At 37.9% G+C, this 8,695-nt stretch overlaps 1 non-coding gene across 1 annotated transcript; it reads left to right on the top strand.

The window, feature by feature from the left end:
- Window positions 1-5,160: 5,160 nt before the first annotated feature.
- LOC148549358 (small nucleolar RNA R71) lies at window positions 5,161-5,268 on the top strand. Its single transcript, XR_015897088.1, has one exon. It is a non-coding gene; the product is annotated as a small nucleolar RNA R71 (small nucleolar RNA).
- Window positions 5,269-8,695: the final 3,427 nt, after the last annotated feature.

Below are 8,695 nucleotides of genomic sequence, written 5' to 3'. Positions count from 1 at the left end.
AACGCAATTGGAAGCGCGCCATTTCGAGTTCTGTAGCTCCAGAAAATCCACTTTGAGTGCAGGGAGGTCAGAATCCAACAGCATCAGCAGTCCTTCTTCAACCTCTGAATCTGATTTTTGCTCAAGTCCCTCAATTTCAGCCAGAAAATACCTGAAATCATAGAAAAACACACAAACTCATAGTAAAGTCCAGAAATATGAATTTAACATAAAAACTAATGAAAACATCCCTAAAAATAACTAGATCCTACTAAAAATATACTAAAAACAATGTCAAAAAGCGTATAAATTATCCGCTCATCACAACACCAAACTTAAATTGTTGCTTGTCCCCAAGCAACTGAAAATCAAATAGGATAAAAAGAAGAGAATATACTATAAATTCCAAACTATCAATGAAACATAGCTTCAATCATATGAGCAGGACTTATAGCTTTTTGCCTCTTGAATAGTTTTGGCATTTCACTTTATCCATTGAGGTTCAGATTGATTGGCATCTATAGGAACTCAGGGTTCAGATAGTGTTATTGACTCTCCTAGTTTAGCATGATGATTCTTGAACACAGCTTCTTTATGAGTCTTGGCCGTGGCCCTAAGCACTTTGTTTTCCAGTATTACCACCGGATACATAAATGCCACAGACACATAATTGGGTGAACCTTTTCAGATTGTGACTCAGCTTTGCTAGAATCCCCAATTAGAGGTGTCCAGGGTTCTTAAGCACACTCTTTTTTTTGCTTTGGACCTTGACTTTAACCGCTCAGTCTCAAATTTTCACTTGACACCTACACGCCACAAGCACATGGTTAGGGACAGCTTGGTTTAGCCGCTTAGACCGGGATTTTATTCCTTTAGGCCCTCCTATCCACTGATGCTCAAAGCCTTGGGATCCTTTTTATTGCTCTTGCCTTTTGGTTTTAAGGGTTATTGGCTTTTTGCTCTTGCCTCTTGGTTTTAAGAGCTTTTGGCTTTTTCTGCTTGCTTTTCTTTCTATTATTATTATTTTTTTTCTCGCCTATATTTTTTTTTCTGCAAGTCTTTGTTCTTTGCTGCTTTTTCTTGCTTCAAGAATCATTTTTATGATTTTTCAGATTATCAAATAACATGTCTCCTAGTCATCATTCTTTCAAGAGCCAACATATTTAACATTCTTAAACAACAGCTTCAAAAGACATATGCACTGTTCAAGCATACATTCAGAAAACAAGAAGCATTGTCACCACATCAATATAATTAAGCTAAGTTCAAGGATGAATTCGAAACTCATGTACTTCTTGTTCTTTTGAATTAAAACATTTTTCATTTAAGAGAGGTGATGGATTCATAGGACATTCATAACTTTAAGACAACGTTACTAACTACTAATGATCATGTAATGAAGACACAAACATAGATAAGCACATAACATAGAAAATGAAAACAGAAGAAATAAGAACAAGGAATAAATCCACCTTAGTGATGGTGGCGTTTCCTTCTTGAGGAACCAATGATGTCCTTGAGCTCTTCTATGTCTCTTCCTTGTCTTTGTTGCTCCTCCCTCATTGCTTTTTGATCTTCTCTTATTTCATGAAGCATGATGGAGTGCTCTTGATGTTCCACCCTTAGTTGTCCCATATTGGAACTCAATTCTCCTAGGGAGGTGTTGATTTGCTCCCAATAGTTTTGTGGAGGAAAGTGCATTTGAGGCATTTCCGGAATCTCATGGTGATGAGCTTCATACGCCTCTTGAGCTCCATGAGTGGGCTCTCTTGCTTGCTCCATCTTTTTCTTAGTGATGGGCTTGTCCTCTTTGATGAGGATATCTCCCTCTATGTCAATCCCAACCGAATTGCATAGGTGGCAGATGAGGTGAGGAAAGGCTAACCTTGCCATAGTGGAGGACTTGTCAGCCACCTTGTAGAGTTCTTGAGGTATAATCTCATGAACTTCCACCTCTTCTTCAATCATGATGCTATGGATCATGATGGCCCGGTCTACAGTAACTTCAAACCGGTTGCTAGTGAGAATGATTGAGCATTGAATGAACTCCAACCATCCTCTAGCTATAGGCTTGAGGTCCAATCTTCTTAGTTGAACCGGCTTGCCTTTGGAGTCAATCTTCCATTGAGCTCCTTCCACGCATATGTCCATAAGGACTTGGTCCAACCTTTGATTAAAGTTGACCCTTCTAGTGTAGGGGCGTTCATCTCCTTGCATCATGGGCAAGTTGAACGCCAACCTCACATTCTCCGGACTAAAATCTAAGTATTTCTCCCGAACCATTGTAACATAGTTCTTTGGATCCGGGTTCTTACTTTGATCATGGTTCTTGGTGATCCATGCATTAGCATAGAACTCTTGAACCATTAGGATGCCGACTTGTTGGATGGGATTTGTTAGAACTTCCCAACCTCTTCTTTGAATTTCATGTCGGATCTTCGGATACTCATTTCTTTTGAGTTTGAAAGGGACCTCAGGGATCACCTTCTTCTTGGCCACAACATCATAGAAGTGGTCTTGATGGGCTTTGGAGATGAACCTTTCCATCTCCCATGACTCGGATGTGGAAGCTTTTATCTTCCCTTTCCCTCTTCTAGAGGATTCTCCGGTCTTAGATGCCATCAATGGTAATGGAAAAACAAAAAAAAACTATGCTTTTACCACACCAAACTTAGAATATTGCTCGCCCTCGAGCAATAAACAAAAGAATAGAAGAAGAAGAAGAAGAAGAAATATGGAGAGGGAGAGGGAGATGTGGTTTCGGCCAAGAGGAGTGTAGAGGGGTGTGTTGTGTGAATTTGATGAAGAATGGAGGTCTTTATATAGGGAAGGGAGGGGGGGTTAAGGTTCGGCCATATGGGTGGGTTTGGGTGGGAAATTGGTTTTGAATTTTGAAGGTAGGTGGAGTTTATGAGGTAGGTTTATGGGGAAGAGTGGATGGATGTGAGTGGTGAAGAGGTGATGGGGAAGAGAGTTTGAACTGATTGTGTGAAAGAGAGTGGTGAGAAGAAGTAAGTGGAGGTAGGTGGGGATCCTGTGGGGTCCACAGATCCTGAGGTGTTCAAGGATTTACATCCCTGCACCCATTAGGCGTGTAAAAATGCCTTTGTACCCAACTCTGGGCGTTCAGCGCCAGGCTGGTGGCCATTTTGGGCGTTCAACGCCCATTTGTGTGCCATTTCTGGCGTTGAACGCCAGAACAATGCCTGTTCTGGCGTTCAGCGCCTAGAAGCTGCCCATTTTGGGCGTTCAGCGCCAGCACCATGCTCTGTTCTGGCGCTGAACGCCAGACAGATGCTCCTCCAGGGTGTGATTTTTCTTCTACTGTTTTTGATTCCGTTTTCAATTTTTATATTTATTTTGTGACTCCACATGATCATGAACTTACAAAGACATATAACTAAGAAAAATATAGTTAGATAAATAAAAATTGGGTTGCCTCCCAACAAGCGCTTCTTTAATGTCAATAGCTTGACAGTGGGCTCTCATGGAGCCTCACAGATGTGCAGAGCTTTGTTGAGACTCTCCAACACCAAACTTAGAGTTTGGATATGGGAGTTCAACACCAAACTTAGAGTTTGGTTGTGGCCTCCCAACACCAAACTTAGAGTTTGACTGTGGGGGCTCTGGTTGACTCTGCTTTGAGAGAAGCTTTTTCTGCTTCCTCTCCATGGTTGCAGAGGGAGATCCTTGAGTTTTAAACACAAGGGAGTCCTCATTCTATTGAAGGACTATTTCACCTCTGTCAACATCAATCACAGCTTTTGCTGTGGCCAGGAAAGGTCTTCCTAGGATGATGGATTCATCCTCTTCCTTTCCAGTATCCAGGACTATGAAATCAGTAGGGATGTAAAGGCCCTCAACCTTTACTAGCACATCCTCTACTTGTCCATAAGCCTGTTTTCTTGAGTTGTCTGCCATCTCTAATGAGATTCTAGCAGCTTGCACCCCATAGATTCCCAGTTTCTCTATTACAGAGAGGGGCATGAGGTTTATTCCTGAACCAAGGTCACACAGAGCCTTAAAGATCATGGTGCCTATGGTACAGGGTATTATGAACTTTCCAGGATCCTGTCTCTTCTGAGGCAATGTCAGTTGATCCAGATCACTTAGTTCATTGATGAACAAGGGAGGTTCAACTTCCCAAGTATCAATGCCAAATAATTTGGCATTTAGCTTCATGATTGCACCAAGAAACTTGGCAGTTTTCTCTTCAGTAACATCCTCATTCTCTTCAGAAGAGGAATACTCATCAGAGCTCATGAAGGGCATAAGGAGGTTCAATGGAATCTCTATGGTCTCTAGATGAGCCTCAGAGTCCTTTGGTTCCTCAGAGGGAAGCTCCTTATTGATCACTGGACGTCCCAGGAGGTCTTCCTCCTTGGGATTTACGTCCTCCTCTCCCTCATTGGGTTCGGCCATTTTGCTTATGTCAATGGCCTTGCACTCTCCTTTTGGATTCTCTTTTGTATTGCTTGGGAGAGTACTGGGAGGGATTTCAGTGATCCTTTTACTCAGCTGGCCCACTTGTGCTTCCAAATTTCTAATGGAAGACCTTGTTTCATTCATGAAGCTCACAGTGGCCTTAGACAGATCAGAGACTAAGTTTGCCAGATTAGAAGTATTTTGTTCAGAGTTCTCTGTCTGTTGCTGAGTGGATGATGGGAAAGGCTTGCTGTTGCTAAACCTGTTCCTTCCACCATTATTAAAGCCTTGTTGAGGCTTTTGATCCTTCCATGAGAAATTTGGATGATTTCTCCATGATGAGTTATAGGTGTTTCCATAAGGTTCACCTAAGTAATTCACCTCTGCTATTGCAGGGTTCTCAGGATCATAAGCTTCTTCTTCATAAGAAGCTTCTTGAGTACTGTTGGATGCAGCTTGCATTCCATTCAGACTCTGAGAAATCATATTGACTTGCTGAGTCAATATTTTGTTCTGAGCCAATATGGCATTCAGAGTATCAACTTCAAGAACTCCCTTCTTCATAGGCGTCCCATTATTCACAGGATTCCTTTCAGAAGTGTACATGAACTGGTTATTAGCAACCATGTTAATGAGTTCTTGAGCTTCTGCAGGCGTTTTCTTTAGGTGAATGGAGCCACCTGCAGAAGTGTCCAGTGACATCTTTGATAGCTCAGATAAACCATCATAGAATATATCCAGGATGGTCCATTCTGAAAGCATGTCAGAAGGACACTTTTTGGTCAACTGCTTGTATCTTTCCCAAGCTTCATAGAGGGATTCACCTTCTTTCTGTCTGAAGGTTTGAACATCAGCTCTAAGCTTGCTCAGCTTTTGAGGAGGAAAGTACTTGGCTAAGAAAGCCGTGACCAGCTTATCCCAAGAGTTCAGGCTGTCTTTGGGTTGAGAATCCAACCATAATCTAGCTCTGTCTCTTACAGCAAAAGGGAAAAGCATGAGCCTGTAGACTTCAGGATCTATTCCATTAGTCTTAACAGTATCACATATCTGCAAGAATTCAGTTAAGAACTGAAAAGGATCTTCAGATGGAAGTCCATGAAACTTGCAGTTCTGCTGCATCAGAGAAACTAATTGAGGTTTCAGCTCAAAGTTGTTTGCTCCAATGGCAGGAATGGAGATGCTTCTTCCATGTAAATTGGAATTAGGTGCAGTAAAGTCACCAAGCATCTTCCTTACATTATTGTTATTTTCGGCTGCCATCTCCTCTTCCTGTTCGAAAATTTCTGAAAGGTTATCTCTGGATTGTTGTATTTTAGCTTCTCTTAGTTTCCTTTTCAGAGTCCTTTCAGGTTCTGGATCTGCTTCCACAAGAATGTTCTTATCCTTGCTCCTGCTCATATGACGAAGAAGAGGGCACAGAAAAAATAATAATAATAGAGATCCTTTATACCACAGTATAGGGATCCCTTTGTGAGTGGAAGAAAAGAGGGAGACAAAGAGTGTGATGTAAAGAAAGAAACACAACTGTGAGGATGGCAGAGATGTGAGATGAGATGTTAGTAGATGAATAATTAATTAGAATAGGATGGGAGAGGGAGAATTTTCGAAAATATTTTTGAAAAAGAGTTAGTGATTTTCGAAAATGGCTTTTGAAAAAATGTTAGTAATTTTCGAACATTTTTTTTTGAAATTAAAAATAAAAATAAGAATAATTAGTTAATTAAAAAGAAATTTTTGAAAAAGAGGGAAGATATTTTTGAAAATTAGAGAGAGAGAGTTAGTTAGGTGGTTTTGAAAAAGTTAAGAAACAAACAAAAAGTTAGTTAGTTAGTTGAAACAAATTTTGAAAAGATAAGAAGTTAGGAAGTTAGAAAAGATATTTTGAAAAGATATTTTTGAAAGAGATAAGATAAGAAGATATTTTAGAAACTAATTTTGAAAAAGATTTGATTTTTAAAATCTCAATTAATGACTTGATTCACAAGAAATCATAAGATATGATTCTAGAACTTAAAGTTTGAATCTTTCTTAACAAGCAAGTAACAAACTTCAAATTTTTGAATCAAAACATTAATTGATTATGTTATTTTCGAAAATTTGGTATAAAAATAAGAAAAAGATTTTTGAAAAAGATTTTTGGAATTTTCGAAAATAACTAAGAATTTTGAAAAAGATTTGATTTTTGAAAAAGATTTTGAAAAAGATAAGATTTTCAAATTGAAAATTTGATTTGACTCATGAGAAATAATTTGATTTTAAAAATTTTTGAAAAAGTCAATCCAAATTTTTGAATTTGATGAGAGAAAAAGGGAAAGATATTTTTTTGATTTTTGAATTTTTTTTATGCAAGAGAAAAACACTAAAAAGATGCAATGCATGAAATTTTTAGATCAAAACAATGAATGCATGCAAGAATGCTATGAATGTCAAGATGAACACCAAGAACACTATGAATGTCAAGATGAACATCATAGACACAATTTTGAAAAATTTTTAATGCAAAGAAAACATGTAAGACACCAAACTTAGAATTCTTTAACGCTTATGCACTAAGAATTCAAGAATGCATATGAAAAACACCATACAACACAAAACAAAAAATTATCAAGATCAAACAAGAAGACTTACCAAGAACAACTTGAAGATCATGAAGAACACTATGAATGCATGAAATTTTCGAAAAATGCAAGATGCACATGCAATTGACACCAAACTTATAACATGACTCAAGACTCAAACAAGAAACAGAAAAATATTTTTGATTTTTATGATTTTCTAATTTTTTTGGATTTTTTCGAAAATTATATGAAAAAGAAAAATAAGGATTCCAAAATTTTTAATATGAATTCCAGGAATCTTGCATTCTTAGTCTAAAGCTTCAGTCCAGGAATTAGACATGGCTCACTAGCCAGCCAAGCTTTCAATGAAAGCTCCGGTCCAAAACACTAGACATGGCCAATGGCCAGCCAAGCTTTAGCATGTAATTCAGATATGACATGCCTGACATACTCATTCCCAAAGGAATAGACATGGCTTTACAGCCAGCCAGGCTTCAACATGCTTGATGAAACACTAGAATTCATTCTTAAAAATTTTGAATAAAATTTTTTTTGAAAACAATTTTAATTTTTTTTTTCGAAAACAGATGAGAAAATTTTAGAAATATTTTTGAAAATAAAACAAAAAGAAAATTACCTAATCTGAGCAACAAGAAAATACTTTAAGCTCTATAATCTAAGTGTCGACGTTCTAGGATTGCCTCTGGCATTCCCAGAACCTTATATATTATATGTGTGGCACCTTTACCATACTGAGAACCTCTGGTTCTCATTCCATACTATGTTGTTGTTTTTTAGATGCAGGTGCAGAGGCACCTCATTAGGCGTCTAGATACCTAAAGCGAAGTGGTTTCTAGGTTATTTTGTTGTACAGTGATGTATATATATACTTAGTTTCCTCTCCGCATAACTTATTCTTTTGATCCTCTTAGAGGTTTATGGAGAGACAGGATTTTGTTTATGTATGCTTGCAATTTTGGTTATGTATGTATATATGTGTAAATATTCTCCGGCCAGCCTTGGCTTCGCGGACTGAGTTAGGAGCTTGTTATTTTGTATCTTTGGCACTCTACTCCTACTTTTGTTATCTTATGTTCGATAGTTATGGTTTTCCCGACGCGTAGGTTAACTCGTTTCTTGAGCGTTGCGCATTTATTTCGCGATTTTTATTTCCTCTATCCTTCAAGGCTCCTAGTGTATTATAATCTTTCTGCTATTACATGTAAATATTTTATTTTAGCGGTTGTAATATCACACCACCTCTGTTTTATGACTTAAGCGTAAAGCTCAATGTGGTAGGGTGTTACATACAACGGTATATATAGGTGCTAGAAGAAACCAAAGCAATAAAAGCATAAAATCCTACAATAAATATACAGATATGCTATATAAACATAAATGATACTAACTGATCTAAATTGATTCTAATTATACTCTAACATCCTCTCTCAAACTCAAGTAGGAGTTAGGGATACCATCTTGAGTTTGGATACTAGAGTCTGAAAATAAGTAGGATGATGAGCCTTTGTGAAGATACCATTAGTCTGATCCAGAGTTCCAACAGCTATAAGATGAACAACATTATTAAGGAGACGTTTCTGAACAAAGTGATAATCAATCTCAATATGTTTGGTGCGTTCATGAAAATGAATTATTCTTCTTATGTGTTCTCAATTCTGATTCTTCTTCTTATATCCAAAAACCAAGCTAATGCTAGCCGTACTTAACGTACT

Source organism: Arachis ipaensis, chromosome B8, assembly GCF_059453495.1.
Source record: "Arachis ipaensis isolate K30076 ecotype BB chromosome B8, ASM5945349v1, whole genome shotgun sequence".
NCBI lineage: Eukaryota > Viridiplantae > Streptophyta > Magnoliopsida > Fabales > Fabaceae > Arachis > Arachis ipaensis.
The sequence above is the reverse complement of the archived record's forward strand: the minus strand, read 5'-3'. Positions and strand labels throughout refer to the sequence as shown.